We start from the raw sequence: 17,875 nt of genomic DNA on the forward strand, positions 1-17,875 counted from the left end.
TGGTGAATCCTGGTTTGCCAATTGGCAAAACCTGGAATTCATTGCCAAACTATATAACCCTACAATCCTCCAAAAGTCTCTTAAAAAAAATCTCAAACAGTATCTCATAGTGAACTGGCTTTGCCCATGTACCAACCCTGATTAAGTTATAAACTGAAAGCATAATCTGTTAATATCATAACATGGAACTACGTCACCAAGCTCTATATCCAATCTGATGTCTCTTGCTTTTAATTGTGTCTGTCCATGAAAATTGTGAGTCCCTACTAGGAAAACTACTAAGCCATTGTACTTTGTTTTATATTTTATATTTTCTAATGTTGTCCAACTTCTTGTGTAATATATGTAAGTTTGTCTATTTGGAGCTTTTCTCCCTGGGCCTCTGCTGAAAATGGACATGTATCCAGTCAGACTATCCCAGTAAACAAATGTAAAATAAATAATAAATAAAATAAATGTGGCTGACTTATGCCCATGCAGATGCTGTTCCCCTCCCAGCAGAAGTTCCATCATAAATACCATCCGTTCCAATGTGTCATTCATCTGATCCATTGGATCGGCAACATGGTGGAGGCAGTCAAGCATGTCAGCCTGTGCTACATCTACAACCCTAAACATTTCATTGGAGGCCCTATTGGACTATGCCGGCATCTTTATGAAGGTCCTAAACATACATCGAGTGGCACAGAAAAACACACCTGGATCAGGTGGAGAACAGATAGCAGGCCTCCTCCGAGCACCCCTAAAACTCTCCTATGTGGCACCTCACCCATAGTTTGGCTATGGCCAAAGTGAACAGGCACTGAGGCTGCAGTAACCATACTACCCTGATCAAGTGTCTCACCCTCCACCTGTCCAATATCTGAGGGCACACTGAAATGGGCTGGCATAAGCCTACTGGCTGTGTCCGATGGAATTACAGGGGATGGCTGAATGTCAACCTCAGTGTCAGATTCAACCTATGCACCCCCCAACTGTGCCTTTTGTTTGCCCACCATCATCATCAGAGTCTGCCAATACTCAGGTGGTAAGAATCCTACACCTCCATTGTCAAGCTCACCTGTGATAATAAGCAACAAACATAGAAAATAAATTAATAGCTACATTACTACAGTTCAATATATGCTAACAAACTAACAGTGGTTCCACTATTACAAATAGTACAGTAATACACACATAGTCCTGAGGGTCTACTTTATTCCTGCAAAAGCCGAATCTGTCGAATATAATTTGCGTGACACATAACAAGCGAAACTCGAGTATGGCGAACGCACTAAACCAAGAAAGTAGAAATATAGAATTTGCATAGTTGGCCCGTCTGCGGAATAGCTCCGTAAGGTAAGTGTGTGATAGTTACGGCCCTTAGGGTTAGGGTGCAGGTTAAGGTAAGTGCATAGATAGGTAATGTATGTAAGGTTTAGTGTAGGGTTTTGTTAAGTGTATGTGTGTGGAATATTTAGTTTGTTTGGGTATAGCTCAGTAGGGTAAGTGTGTGTAGTTACGGACCTTAGGGTTAGGGAGGGGTTAGGGATAGTGCATAGATAGTTGTGTATGTAGGGTTTAGTGTAGGGTTAGAAGAAGGGTTTTGATGCTTTACTTTAGGGTTAAAAGTAGGGTTTACTGTGTTTCGGTAGATAGTATGTTGCGGGCGGTGGGGTTGACCAATTATGAGAGATCGAGATTTCGAATTTCACGGTTTAGTGCATTCAACATATTCACGTTTTGCTCGTTATTGTTTGTGCGAATTGTATTCGACCAATTCGGCTTTCGCGGGAATAATGTAGACCCCAGTCCTGACACCAACATCACACATACAGATAAAATAAATATTTCTGTGAACTGCTCATCAGTACTGAAATAAAAATGTTTGGCTTACCATGTGGAGCTGACTTCATGGTTCCTAGAGAGGATGTTTCTGGAGGAAGTTAAGCAAAAGGTAAGGACACCATCATCACAATTAATATTAACATGGGTAAAAAAATTCTGGCCCTTTATACATCCATTAACAATACATTTAACAGAAACTTAGATGAACCAGAATGTGTTGTTAACTCTTTTAATCTATAACTAGTTCCCCCGCCTAAAAAAATTGTTAAACAAACTCAGCTATTGCTATCAATATTTTACTATACAAGAAATATTTAACAATTGGCATAAGTAAGCCTACCTGAAACTCTTCCTTGGACATACTTGTCCTCCATGAAACAGCAGCATCAACATCGATTACATGCTGTTCTGCACTTTCCAATGAGCTGTCTGAATCCCTGACAGTAGACAGGAACTCTTCATTTGGTGTCTGTAGTAGCCCCTCCCCCCAGTTGCCATCTGTCCATGGGCCACTGCAGCTACTGTCCTCCGGGCTGTTGAAATCATGTCAGCGGCCTTATGATATACCTAATCATATGTCCTGCTGAGGCCCCCAACAGTGTTGACATTGTCATCTATCTGCTGCCAGATATCTATTCTTCCTGACATATCACCATATCCTCTCTCAAGCAGAAAGCCACTATGTTGCCTAAATGCTTGTACAATGACATAATTCTCTGGATCACTGAAGGGTGGTTTGCGAGGATTGGTATGCCTGGGTGCCATAGTCCTAGGTGCCATAAAACACTAAAGTAAGATAATACACATAAATATCACATAAATAAAAAGTCCTGATTGGATGTAATACATAGCAGTAGGTTTTCAATATTACCTACTGGAGAAACAAATAAACTTTCAAGATATTCAAATATAAAAAAAAGATTTACCTTTTGTAACATAGTACAGTCACACAAAGCAAGGTTGGATCCAAAACAAGGGAAATAACAATAGCAAAGCAAATCTCTCTAAAAAATATTTTTTGTTTGTGCTAACACAGAAATGGAACTTGGCTCTCTCACCCACAAAACAACAGGCAAATGACATTTTGCTACCAAACAAAGGAATAAAACATCAGTGAACTTTTATAAGTGCTGTCAAAGAAACTGTCCCAAAAACGTGTATACATTTTTACCATAAAATATTCATTTTTATGCAAATGCCACTCACCTCCACCTGTGGCCAGCACTCCCCTAGATGTGACTATGGGCCATCCTAGCAGGCTAATGCTCTTGTGTCACTGAAATAACAATAGAAGAGTGTAAAGAGAAACAGTTATAACATTACACTAGTGATTAAAGTTAAAGGCTGTGCATCTGGGAAAGTAAAGTGCCCTGACAAAAATGCCTATATCATCATTAAACTTCTAGGAAGTGCATACAAATAAAAGTAGCATTTGCTAATGCATATATAAAAATATTTTTGTAAGTGACATCTGAGAATATTCAGTATATAACTGAAAAATGCAGTCATACATTATCAAGATCAGTAGTTTGTGCAAATAAATCCAAACTAATAGCAGTCCTTTTCTGTGTTATCCACATAACCAAGTCTCCTCACAACTTCGGGTTCCTTAGCTACATGGTTCCCTTTTTATAGTGGAGATTCAGGCCTGTGAGCATGGTAAATATACAAATGAGGTGTGAACTCATTATAAGTACTAAATCCCAAATTCTTGTCTTGGGTAGCAAATGTAAACATAGTGCAGGCACTTCCTCAGTGTTTGTTGCCAATGGATTGCACCTGTGAATGATTACTGGTAGGGAGAAGGAAAACACAACAGCAATTCATACTCCCTTACCTCCAGTGGATGTGTCAGCCAGGTTAGACTTATAAAGTGTAGAAGTAATTGTATCAAAGTTTTAAATGTAAGTAAGCAGCACACATTTCACATTTTCTGTTCAGTAACACGCAACCTCCCCTGCATTTGTTGAAAATTATATATTATTGCCATTTAATATTCTCACACATTTTAAGAACAATGATACAAAATGCTTTGTAGACTGCATGTCTCAGATCACTGCTTAGGTAAGAGAAGAATGAGCAACGTGCACAGAAAGATAAGACAGAGCTACATTTCTCCAACCAATAGTCATCAATGGTTGTGTGATCACATGTTGCATAACATCTGAAATTAATACATGTACAAACAACTCAGAAGTGTACAACTGTCATATGTCTTGTTAATACTGGGGATGATGTTCCACTTGCTTGTATGCATAATGATTTTCACTCTCTGCTGCAAAGCTGTTTCTGTGGCAAGGAGGGATAAGACACCCTTACTGCATTTTGAAAGTTCATTGCTGTGAGAGTTCAGATTTAGACTTGTGTAAAAATCTCTCGTGTGTACTAACATATATTTTGTAGTGTTGTATATTTTGTAGATTCCTTTTATTTTTTATTATTTTTATATAAGTATTTGCATGGTGTACAGCTTAGCACAAACAGAGGAAACAGATAAATACAATAAATGTCATATAAAGTACTTGTGTATAGCACATCTACTAAACACATTGATCCACACAGTATATGCTATCTGTAGATCAAGTCCTGCCTTTATCTTTTAAGGATGAAACTTAATAAACATTTCTCACGAGTGTATCTTTGCTTGTATTGTTTGCATGATAGTTACCATCATACAGTTTGAGTAATGGCCCATACACAAAACAAATAGAACACCTGCAGACAGGGTGCAGATTTCTTAATTTCAGAAATTATACATTGTTGCATATTTTGCTTTCCATCATGCAATGTCACTTAGTGATGTTGCACAGCATTTAGCAGCCTTCTGCAACACCTGCAGGTTCAGAACACCTGCAGAGAGGAAACAGATAATCAACACTTTTAAAATGGATACATTCTATCAATTCTATTGGACACCATGCAAACGCACTAAATGGCATTGTATGGCAGTTAACACACAGAAGTTAACAATGAATATGGAAATATCCAACTGTTATTTAACTATTCCTGTGGCAGCAGTTGTAAGTGTAGGGCTGTAATACAGATGGTCCTCAGTTCTACTACAGCCAATTCCAATTATTTTTACTGTTGTTCCATTTCACTTTATATTAAATACCACATAAACAAGTTAACAATGAATAATGAGATATCCGACTGCTGCTTAACTATTCCTGTGGCAGCAGGTGTAAGTACAGGGCTACAATACAGAGGTTCCTGGGTCCTAATACAGGAAATTCCAAACATTTTTACTGTTGTTCTATTTCACTTTATATTAAATGTCACATAAAAAGGTTAAACATAATTATAAATAACATTAACAATAAGTACGTATAGCAGTGGATCTCATATGAATTATATGTATGACTGAGAGTATACAGACTACTATGTTTCTGTAATTATAATTGTGCTATCTGGCCTTGGATGGCCTTCAGACTTCAATAAGACACATGCACACATGAAAGTATAAACCAGGACCTTGTCAGGTCACACACATACACGGTTAACCTCTCAATCTGCCATGTATGTGTGTATATATAATTCATGACTATGCTTGAGAAGCAATTTTAATGTAGCAATTATGTAAAATCATGGCTGTGGAAGAAATTGTTTTGACCCTTATGCATAGCTTTGAATCCCACATTGTAAAAAATCAATTTTATCACTGTATATAGCTAAAGCAAAAATGTGTCAGATTATGCAATGTATGCCCCAGTCCATGTCTGCAAAGTAAACCTAACAGTTCCAGCAGCAAACTATTTCCAAGTATCATATTAACCTTCTCATTTAAAAAGCTGCTTTCCTCACTGTTTGGCATAGTTTGTTCTCCACTTAACATTGTGCAAACACTGTTGACATTGTTATTCGGGTTTACATACTACCAGTAAACTTGATAACAGGAACTGGCAGGAAATCATTATTAGCTATTGATTTTCTCTCTGCTTGGAAATGGCTGGTGTTGTAAGGGGAGGTGCCTAATTTAGGGTGCAGAGGTGTGGTGTTGAGGAGTGCAGAATCTTTATTGGACTCCTTGTAAAGCACCACAGCTGAAGGCATTTGCGGGGGACTATACTGGCTCCCAGTGCAAGTCTGAGGCTTGGAATGGTATGACCCCAATGCAACAGGAACTCCACATACTGGAGGAGAACATTGAAGGCATCAATTTAATGACCTAAAAAGATGCAGCAGTGATACACTTAACCAGTGGAGGTTTGTAATAGAATGGCCAGGGCGGTCTCAATTGTGACTGGCATTCCACGCACTGGAGAACAGTGTAGGCATCATTTTAATGGTGCAAAAAGGCACAGTAGGGATACACTCAACCAGTGGATGGATGAATTCAGAACTAATAACATCCCACAGTTGTGTAAAGTATACTAATAAAGAGAAATTATAGTAGATAGAAAGCTACATATGTGTAAGACTGGTATGCATAATGTTCTTCTCTTGTTCTCTTCTGTTTATTCTACAGACAATTCCAAGATAAATGCAAATACAAAAGTCCATGCTAAGCATCTACAGAGACTGATGGATGCAACAGCCATGTATGCAGCACAAGAGAAAGATTATTTGTAGCTTCTAAATTAAAAAAAATATATATATATATATGTTCTATATAGTTTAACAAAGTAAGCATACCTACCCTAACTGCAAAAGTAAGCATGCATGCTTCAGGTTGTAGCACAAACCAATTGTAGAAGTCAAGTGTAAAACTGCAGTCAGACATTGTGGGTTCCAATACCACAAGTAATAAGTGACTCCTCCAGGTGCATCTGTAGTTAACTTCTACTGACACCTCTAGGCATCAAATATTGCTTGTTCATATTTGCATTAATAATTTCAAAACCAAGCTATATATAACATTTAAAGATTTCATCTTAAAGCTTACACAGTGGCAAACTTAAATGCATTAATATTTGACCTCTGTCTAGTGCAGCTAAAGATATGTTAACCGTTGTTTTTGTTATATTCATTTATATAGATATAATTTCCACATTTGTCTAAATATCTCAACAACCAAGTAAAACAAACAGAACTCTTTAGCCTCATATGAAAGCTTTCAGCTAGATGAATAAAATGTTGCTGACAGTATGTGTGCAACTTGAGTGGTTGTTAAGATATTGTACGTTGTTTACAAAATATTGTAAATATAATAGTCACTCTGTTTACTGTAACTTATAAAATTCAGTTTAAGACCTAGAATGTAAAGAATACTAACACTACAAAAATAGTTTGTGCTGAAGGGTTTGCCAATTATACTTCTTTCATAATCCCTATGGTTCCAGAGAAATGAACATTTGTTTGAAATGTGAGGACACAATTTAATTCTGTTATAAGGTTTAGGGTCTGCCCATAGGAAGTTAGAGTGCAAACTTCCTAAGCTCTGTTGGAATGAATGAGTTAAAATATTACATAAATTAATTTGTACACAAGTGGCATGAATGCCCTGCTGTTAACTTAATCTGTATAATTAGACCAAGCATATGTGCAATATCTGCACATTGCAGGGATTACTTTGAGCAATCCTTAATTATACATTGTAGTTAAGAAGTACAGTTAAATGTAAAAGTTCAGATAAAATACTGTTATTATTCTGATAATGTGTTGTACAGCACATATGATGCCACTAATGTTATCTCTTTTTTCTTTCTCACTCCAAACTTTATGTGTCATTTTTTCTATGTTCAGTCAAAACATTTCTATGCCATCCATCTCTGACAAATCACAAAATGCTTTACAGCACAGGGAGATAGGCCACCACCAGTGGCTCAGCCTGCCCCAAATCCACTGGCTCTGGCACTGACACCCAGTGCATCTGGGACCCAACCTGGCAATACTGCCTCTGCTGGCCCTGCACTACCTGCACCCTCAGGTAGCACTACCCCAGCTGTGGGTGGTGTGGTACCCTCCAGGAGTACTGGTGGAGTTGGGGATTTTATCACCTACCAGGAGATGGCAGGGTTGGTGACCAGGTTTGTGCACACCACCATTGATGCATGCCTATGCCAGTTAGAGAGACTGATCTCCCTCATGGTCCATAAAAGGAGACATCAAGCACTCCAACAGCTAGCAGAGTAAGAGGATGTTAGTGACAGTCCTGTGGATGAGGACTAGATTCTCACTGTCTCCATGTTTGATGGGAATGGACCTCTGTTTTCCCCTCCTTAACACCAATGATGGTGTCCCCCAGCCTTTTGTCCCTCACCATTCATCTATCTTGTCTTACTTGTCCTGTTTGTTTGCATCTGCTTCCTCATCTACCCTACTTACCTGACTCAGAAATACCTGTGTCACTTACCCAACATTACTCTCTTAGTGAAGTAAAAAAAAATGGGCACCTGTCCCACAAAAAAAGATCTTCCCATACATAGCTCTCCAATTCACACACATATCTTCTTGACACACTTGATTTGATAAAGTTGGCTAAACATGATAGCTTTGCTGTCACCCCTCTTTGTTGTGGTGACAGTCCAAATTCAGTTGATATTCTGTGCATATTTTCATGTTATGCTACTGAAGAAGTGGATAACTATGGTTCTTTCTCCCTCCCTCATGCACATTGCTATATTGCTTTCTCTTTGTTCTTCCCCTTGTTTGCTCCCCATTTTAGCACTTTCCTGTCTAGACCATTTAACACCTTTAATATGGTCAAAAAATAGAATCACACACAACACACACAAGTAAAAAAACTATGGAGCCCTTCACTTTTTGGCCTTTCTGTTTGCGCAGAATTTGGCATCATGCTTCAATGCCAAGTGATGGTGAATGGCTTTTCCTTGGTGTGTTTACCTCCATTCAATGCTACTTAAAAATACTGCACAGAGGTAACACACAGTTAATGTAGAATAATTATTTAATTTCATTATAAATACATAGTTAAAACTATTAGATACACCTGGATTTGTACACTATATCATCTGGGCTCCAAAACAAATGTGTGTGTGTGTGTGTGTGTGTGTGTGTGTGTGTGTGTGTGTGTGTGTGTGTGTGTGTGTGTGTGTGTGTGTGTGTGTGTGTGTCTAGTCAGAAGACCATAATTGTGTATCCTGTAGTCACCCCTACAATCCCATGAAGTACCAATATTTCACAGTTGGACATGCCTACATATTCATTTCATGCAGGCCTCCCAACATCTTTTCTTAAACATGTGATGATGATGTTATCCACTATAATTTATCCTCCAGTCTTGTGCATTTACACCTGCTACTACAGAGTCAGCTAACAGCAGGTGTGTTTCATTCACTCGGTACTCAGAACCTTCAGAATCTTATCAATGAGGCTCTCAGTTGCCAGGTGCTTAATTATGTGCAAACAGAGAAAGCAGTATAAATTTGCAACTCACATATGCAAACACTTTTCCATCAACCGAGCAACCCAACCACTCAATAGTGCACTATGGAAAGTGCATAATAGCATGTATTACTTATATTTACTGTACAGGTAGTCTTCATCTCATGAAAATACATGTAAAAACACAAACAAAAGGAAGGCACTTTTTACATAAAAACACATACTTACACTGCAGTCATCTGTTACCTCCCCCATGCACTGCAATCTTGTTCTCTTAGTGCTTCTTCACAAATATATCAATTACACTACAGAAATAAATAACAAATGCTTTTTATATACCATGCACAGCAGATTTTCCAATAGTTGTAGTAATGTAGACGGCTGTTTGCATATAGTTTGTAAAGCTGTCTCTTAATGTATACCTGCACACTGGAAACACAACCGCAAATACTACAAATTGTACATTCCTCAATCTGGTAGCATACAGAACTTTATGATCTTGCCAGTTGTATATGGCTAATTATTAATTTCAGACAGGCCTGCCAACATCTGCTCTCAAGCATGCAATGATATTATCTTCTATAAATTGTCCTGCAGCCTTGCAAAAGTCAGACTTGTGCTGGGATGCTTGCGTAAAGTAGTGAGTTCTATAGTCTATGTACCTCGATAGGTGGGGGGTCTATTCTTACAGCAGTCAACTGATGTGTATGTGTCTGTCTGGTCAAAAAAAACATAATTGAGTATCCTGCACTCACCACTACAGTCCCATAGAGTGCCAGTATTTTCACAGCTGGACATGCCTACATATCCATTTCCTGCAGGCCTCCCAACATCTTCTCTTAAACATGCAATGATGATGTCATCCACTATAAATTCTCCTGCAGCTTAATAAAAGTCAGACTTGTGCCATGGCACTTGCATTAAATACAGAGTTCTGTAGTCTGTGTACTTAGGTAGGGGTTGTGTTCTCATAGCAGTTAACTGGTGTGTGCACTTGCTTGACATTAGAGAGAGCATTTCACACCAACATATTGGACACTGCTATTGCCATTTTCTCCTCACCAGACACTGCTGATGTCATCACCTATAAGCTGGTGTCCATCATTCTCCAAGTTAGACTTATGCTGTGATATTAGTCTAATACAGACAGTATCAACACACCCAAGATTGCTACCACAGCCATAAAGACACATGGGATAAAACAAAAGCATGGGGGTACTTCTTACATTAAGAAAACACACAACCCAATGATAATGTATACTTCACACCCCTATGAGCAGGCCAAGTGGTATGAGACCTGTGCACTGAGGTAGATGGTATGTGGAACATCTACCAGCCTGTGCTCACAGTGGTGACTACTGCCTTCTATGTAACACCACTTCTGAGAATGTGCAGAACATCTACTTCAAAGGCCATAATTCTTCCAGAGTTCACAGCCTTCATCACCCCAATAACTGGATACAATTCACCCTTCTTCATGCACCTCCCTACATATCTTCCATGGATGCATAACTCAAGTGTACCACCTTTGCCACAGTGAGCTCCCACACATCTTATTGGCCATACTGAGGTATTATTTTTGTTCCATAAACATTGCTGTCTAATGGTGTAGAACACTCATCAAGGTAATATGATATGTGGAACACCCATTAGGGTGATATAATAGATTCCTGTATGATACCTGTTTCTGTGATGCACACAGTACATATGTAGCTGTTTGACAACATTGATGGGTTAATTTTGTGACAGTCTGGATTGTGCCGTATACATGCCATGAACACCTGTCATCTAGCCTGGATTGATCATAATTTAACATACAGGTATAGCAGTGTGCCTCCTAATACCTCCTGCAGATGTTAAACTGTCAGGATGGTGTATTTCATTACCTTTATAGATTGCTGACATCTCATAAAAGTTGTACAAGTGTGTTCATGCAGAATCATCTGTGATCACTCATAATCACATAGGTTATGTGATATTCTCCATGACTGTGTATGCTTCTATTTACAGTTACCCATGAGCCTGTAACTATCTGTCCCACTTGATAGAGACCTATACTGGCATTACAGTCATATTCAGACAACTCATTTTTCACAGCTTCACAATATGTGGCTAACCCCTATTGTATATAACATCTCTGGTAGATGTTCTCTCCATTACTGACTGCCAGGATTCTTATATCACACAAAGACATCTTTCTCCATTGTTATGACACCTTATGTAACAGTCGCATAATATACATTTCCACTGTGCAGTCTGTACTGTATTATGTTGATATGTGATTAGTGATCTTGCTACAACTGTCTTAATTTACATGTCCTCATCTACTGTACATTAAGATATTTCACCTGTCCTTTTTCCCTGTGTTCATTCCTACAGTTCCTCTGTGTGTTGCTATTCAATACAAACACTTCTCCTGACTGTTTATTTTACATGGAAGTCCATGTACCATTACAGATCATTTACACAACTTTTGTGCAGAATGCCTGAAATGGGACTCCACAATACTCTGCACTGCATACACTGTCCTGTAATGTGTTTGGACCATATACATTGCTATATTATTAACCCTGGTAATCACTGTGGCATTCCATGCAATCCTGCAGACCTAGTTTGCCCATAAGTACACAATTTTACATGCCTGCTGCTATCTGAGTTACTTTACATAGTTTCCTGGCCAGCAACACTGTTGCTAGCCATGAAACTGCGCTTGTTTATATTTAATATATTTAATTATGTAATTAGCGCTGCTGCGCATCACACAAACACATAAACTCCATGTAGGCTTTGCACAAAGCTTACATGGAGCATATTGAATTCCCATGTGAATCTTTCAGACTTATCTTTTTCACCTGAGGCATTCTACAGTCTGTATGCATATGATCTGAAACTGAGTAAAGTGATTACATGTGTGACAGATAGGACATGTCTACAAAAGAACTTGACTAAATTGACCAATTAAACATAGGAGAATAATATGCTGATAAATGCATAAAAACTAAGCATATGACATTTGGGAAATATAAATTGAAAGTGAATATTTAATATAGCACACAGTGATAGAAACTGTACAGTCATTTAAGGACCTGGGTATATGGGTAGAGCCAACTTTGCATTTTTCTAATCATATCAGCTAATTGGTTAATGATAGTTATAGAGCTATAGACTGTATAAAAGGTGTTATAAAGTTTAGGAAATAAGAAAAGATTAGAATCATTGTTTGTAATTACATTAGACCCAAACTTGAGTATGGAATAATAATTTGGAAATCTTATAAGAAAACAAGCGGGAGTAAACTAGAAAGAGCACGGCGGAAATATACCAAGGGCATCCATGGATGTGAACATTTAAGTTATTATGAAAGAATAACATATCTAAACTTGTACAGTGACTCATACCTATTTAAGAGGAGATCTTATTTAGGAACATAAGGCATTTAGAGGCAACTTCCTTTGGGAATGCTTGGGGTTATCAAAAAGTAGTAGAGAATCATCTGGCATCCTATGTAGAAAATTCTATCGAAATGAGAAGTGTAGTAATTGTTTCTCTGAGAGAGCATCTGATGCATGGATCAGGCTACCAAATTACATTAAAGCAAGTATTAGTTTAAATATTTTTAAGAACAGTCTGGACACTTATTATGGGAACAATTGTTTGGTATATAGTCAGGTTAGAAGGGCATTAATGCCTTTGTTTGAAATATTTGTATGTATGTATGTATGTATGTATGAATGTGCATTTGTCTGTGATTTGCATGTGCACTATGTGAGCATACATCTCAAGTATATCAAATTCCTTGGTATTTACTGGTTTTGAGAGCAAAATAATGGGGTGCCATGAATTCCCAAGCAGTGCCTTCAATTCCTAATTTTTTCGATTTTTTTTTTTATTATTATTTTTAATTACAGGTTTAACTTTTCGCTGATGTCATCACTCATCACCAGCATTTGTTTTGATTGGAAATAGCAGCTGCAGCAGAGTTGTGGAAATTAATTTAAGTTCAATTTGTGCTGCAGAGTCTGCCTAGCACCCACCCATGTCTGCAGGCCAGGACTGGGATGAGAAAATTTACTTTCTCCAGACTCCAGCAGGTAAGTTAGTAAAAAGTAAAAAAAAATGTGTATTCTTATTTAAGAAATCAGATTGTAAGCTGTCATTTGGTGCAAGACTTTAAGTTATAATGTTCAGTTATACTGTGTCTGCAAGCAGCATGTTTTAATTTGGTTAATGTGAATGTATCATGCAGCCGTGGTCTTGTGGTGTTTCAAATATGAGTTTGTGCCATATTCACTTAAAGAGCTAACAGAGTGAGTTTTGCATGTGCTTGCATTTTTTTTACTGTTAAAACTTTGTGAATCTTATGTCTGGCAGTTAGTACATCTAAGTAAAAGAGTTTATTTCTTTTGGAGGTAAATTAATTTTACTGCTATGCAGCGGGAACACCTCCCAAGTGATCTCAATGGTTGTGCCCATGCCACTCAACATCTGAGCATTAAACATAATAGCAGAGGGTAAAAATGTGGAGCATGCTTTTTCATAATGGACATTCTCTTTGTGCTATATCCTATATAGTAAATCATAGTGAATCTTTGTGTAGGCTTAGTTGATTTGTTTAATACATAAAGATCACTTACTTCATGAGTGACTCAGTATGTAAATCTATGAAATGCAGGGATAAATCTAATAGCCAAAATCAGAGTGTCACTGCCTAAATCATATCAGCTGAAAGCTATGGTCGTGCCCTTTTTCCCATAACAATGAATTTTAAAGGGTTATGTTGAAAGTTTACTTTGTATGCTTTTTTTTTTTTTTTTTTTTTTTTTTTTTTTATCAAGATCAATAGTAGTATGAACCATTCAACACGTGAAGTGGAAGGAAAATTCAAAAAGCTTCTCAAGCTAATAACAATGGAAATGAACCCCATTTATGGGACAGTATTCAGATACTCTCAATTACTGTATGTAGTGGACAACCTGAGGCCAACTGTTATATTTTATGTTTAATATTTTGTCTGTTCTTCAATTTGTATTTAAAATTTGGCATCCCACAATTCCATTGCAGTGGATGGGCTTATATAATTATTTATGCAAATTTTGTGTTAATCAGTGTACAGATTTTTGGCCAGTTGTACCTACTTTTCATGAGCCTTTGTCCAGATTTTTGATGATTCCAGGTTGAGAGATATGTATGTGAGGTGTTTACTATAAATCATTTATCTCCACAATGCCAAGCACTGAAAACACCATAAAATAATGCTTGAAATACAGAAGGGTGCAAAAATGTATTTTTGTTGAAGGGAGGCAAATATCCAGCAGATAAGCAGGCCCACAATACCCCCAAACCTATATATACCAACTCCATGATCGCACCAACTTTAAGAAGGAAGAAATCACAAAGTAAGTGAAACACTGCATCAACAGTGACTTATAGAAAAGAGTGATCAGCATAATTCTTTGGCATCTTTTTCTTTCAGCTACTGACACCCTAGGAATTTCACCTCACCTTCCTGTAAAGGAGCCAGACCTCTCAAATGTACTTATTTACAAGATACATACCTATTTTCAGGCTTAATTTACTCCTTCACAAGCTGTGGTTATTTTTGGAGGTATGCTTCTATTTTCAGACTTGTTTTACCACATCACACAATTTTCTGAATCTCCTCCCCATCACACCCAATTCTGAATGTGTTTAGTGGACAGCCAACCAAATTAAAAGGCAAGTTTATTGGCAAAACCAAAATAAATAAACAAAAAGGACCCATATATTACATCTCCTATTTGTAGAGGCAAAAATATATATATATATTTTTTTGGGTAGACTGAAATATTATTCATCAAATCTACAGATTTCATACTGGGTCTTTAATAGTATGTATATATATTTTTGTGTCATTTTTTTGTCATTCTCAGTTTTTAAACTTCTACTTTGAGTACTATCACACAATCTTATTGTAAAATGGAAAGAGTTGTGTGCTGTTGGTTCAATTTTTTTGTGAAATAGGTACCAGGATTTTTGTATGGCTCGGCTGTGCTAACTTTTCAAGAACCATTGTACCTATTTCCGATGTTTGCAGGTTGAAAGGTATGACAGGAGTGCATGTGAATATTTACATTTGCTTTTGGCAAGTAGCTAAATATGTGGCTTGCATGTCCATTGTGTGTACTTTTACTTTAGTCTTAGCAAGTAGAATAAATATGGAGGGTTTAGGTGAATTGAGCAGGTTTGATGATTTACCAGGGTACCAGGGATATAGATAAATTTGTGATGATGTAACAAGGATGTAAAAATTTAAGTGCAAATAAACAATGTATCTGCACAGTGTACCATATATATATATATATATATATATATATATATATATATATATATAGATAGATATGTGTGTGTGTGTGTGTGTGTGTGTGTGCGCATTATGTTTAGGTCATTAAAAAAAGAAAAACAAAATGTGTTGTCAGATGTGGACTACAAAGCAAACATTCATGTATGAATACCAGTTCTTAAACTTTCAATCACAGTTAAATGTGGATCAGAAAATAAACATACCTCTACCTTTTAGAATACAAATACATGTTTACAGCTAAAGCAAACATAATGAGATTACAATGAAAGCAGTTTTAATTTTGATTGAAATGTGTGACAGCAATGCATTCAAACAGGGCTAAGGACAATCCTCAGAAAAAGGAGAGTTCAAGCACATAATTTACAGCACTACTTGCATAAAAATTTCCCATACCAATACACAGTGCCCTACCATTTGGTCCTTACACCTAGTATCACATACTGATTCTGAGTCCAAGGTTACATTATAAGTAATTCAGATGGCATAATTACCACTTGCCTACCACACTGTGTGGTATTCCCTTTGAATACACAGATGTAGTTCCCAAGCCCCACAGTCTGGGAACTCAGATTAGGGCTGTAAAAATAGTACAAACTCTCTATGCCTCCAGTACTCTGGACTAACTATACTCTAATGGATGAGTGCACTGCATATATGGTAGGATTTAAACTAGCCATCTATATTACATGTGATTAGCTGAGTACACAGATGTTTAACGAAGCCGAAAATATGGCACCCACTACACAGTGAATATTTGGCAGTTTAGCTTTCTTTTATTTAAACAATTCATGCACACTGTTACTTTAATCTATACCAATACAAAGCAATAACACATATATAATTTTAAACCTTATGTCACTATTTCTGATTTATTTCTTAATGAAAAAAAATCTTAATTTTGCACCTACCTGTGTTAACAGGATGCAGTTATAAAAGCTATATCACTTTTTTAAAGAGGAGCGTAAGAATCACAATGGGTTGAATATAATTTAGTACTGGCAACTAATGAGGCAGTTGACTCAGCAAGGATTTGTATAATGTGAATGTTAGATCTCACCACTAAAATGTCTTCAGCAGCAGTGTTGTTGATGAAGTGAAGTCAGCTTTGCAATGGAAACAGCAGTGATAAAAAGATGGCGATTATTCAAACCAAGTATTTCATACACTTAAGTGTAGTAAATGCCTTGTTTGTATATAATGAAGATGAGTGCTGAATGTAATGACTTTACAGCTTCTTTGAGATTTTGAAGCCTCTTCCATATATAGACCATGTGAATAAAAAATGAAGAAATGTACTTTACTAACAGAGGAACTGTTCTTTGGTTAGATTTATGTCTGTGTATATTGCACACCCCCATGAATTTGTAAATATCAAGGTGAAATTGATCAGAACACAGTCTGTTAATAAACGATGATGGTTGTTGTAATGAAGGAAGCGTTTTCCTCCAAAATGTATTACCCACTGACTTCAAGGATGATTAACAGCTAGTGGTCAAAAGTAGGATTCTGTATGAGAGTGCTGTATTGAAATCTGGCCTCACAAGAAACATTTTAAGCTCTGCGACATATTTGGTTCATGTTCAACAAAAACATCTATTTGTTTTGTGAATATCACTTTGGTTCATAGTTACTCATATTTAATTATGACAGCAACAGCGAACTTGAGTTCTCTTAAGGAGCAGCGCTTCCTGTTGTCCCTTACACTGATTCCTAACAAGAATAAGATTTGATATTTACATTCTCATAAGTCTAAGTGATATATTTATATAGTTATAACAGACAGACAGACAAATAAAATGAAGCTATGAAGCTTAAAAAGCTCAGTGTATCCAAGCTGTATTATTAGATTAGTTATATACTGACCCTTGAAAGACTCTGGGTGGGATTAAAAATGTTTTACAGCATATTACTCCAAGTTTTTGTTGTAATTAAAGAGGCAGTGTAATGTTTTTAGAGTAATTAAAGGGCAGTATAATAAATAGTGTATGTGTAATATGCTTATGAATTGTAACACTGATTATATAGATTTATAGATAATGCACTAATGCAGTGCATGATGGCTTTGTTTGCATTATTGTATATAAACACTTAGAAAGTTAATATAATAACATGCTTTATATTGGCATGTTTTTTCTGAATAATATGAAGTCTGAAACTCAGATGTCTGTCCAGACCAAATATAAGAGACACAATCATACCTCTGATGTATCCAGAATTTCACAGACTGTCCATATTTTGGCTTTGGGTCTGTCCCTTATAAAATTTATGTTTCTTCTGGCAAATCATTGAGAACAACAGTTACTAAGTAATGGGAAACATTTGAATTTCAGATATGATAGACTTCAGAAAATACTTGCTAAAGCAAAACCTGTTATTCAAGCAGCTTTTTAAGTTTATAAAAATGATACTTAAAAATCTGTC

This window comes from Protopterus annectens, chromosome 8.part0, assembly GCF_019279795.1.
Source record: "Protopterus annectens isolate FY-2018-M chromosome 8.part0, PAN1.0, whole genome shotgun sequence".
NCBI classification, from domain to species: domain Eukaryota; kingdom Metazoa; phylum Chordata; order Ceratodontiformes; family Protopteridae; genus Protopterus; species Protopterus annectens.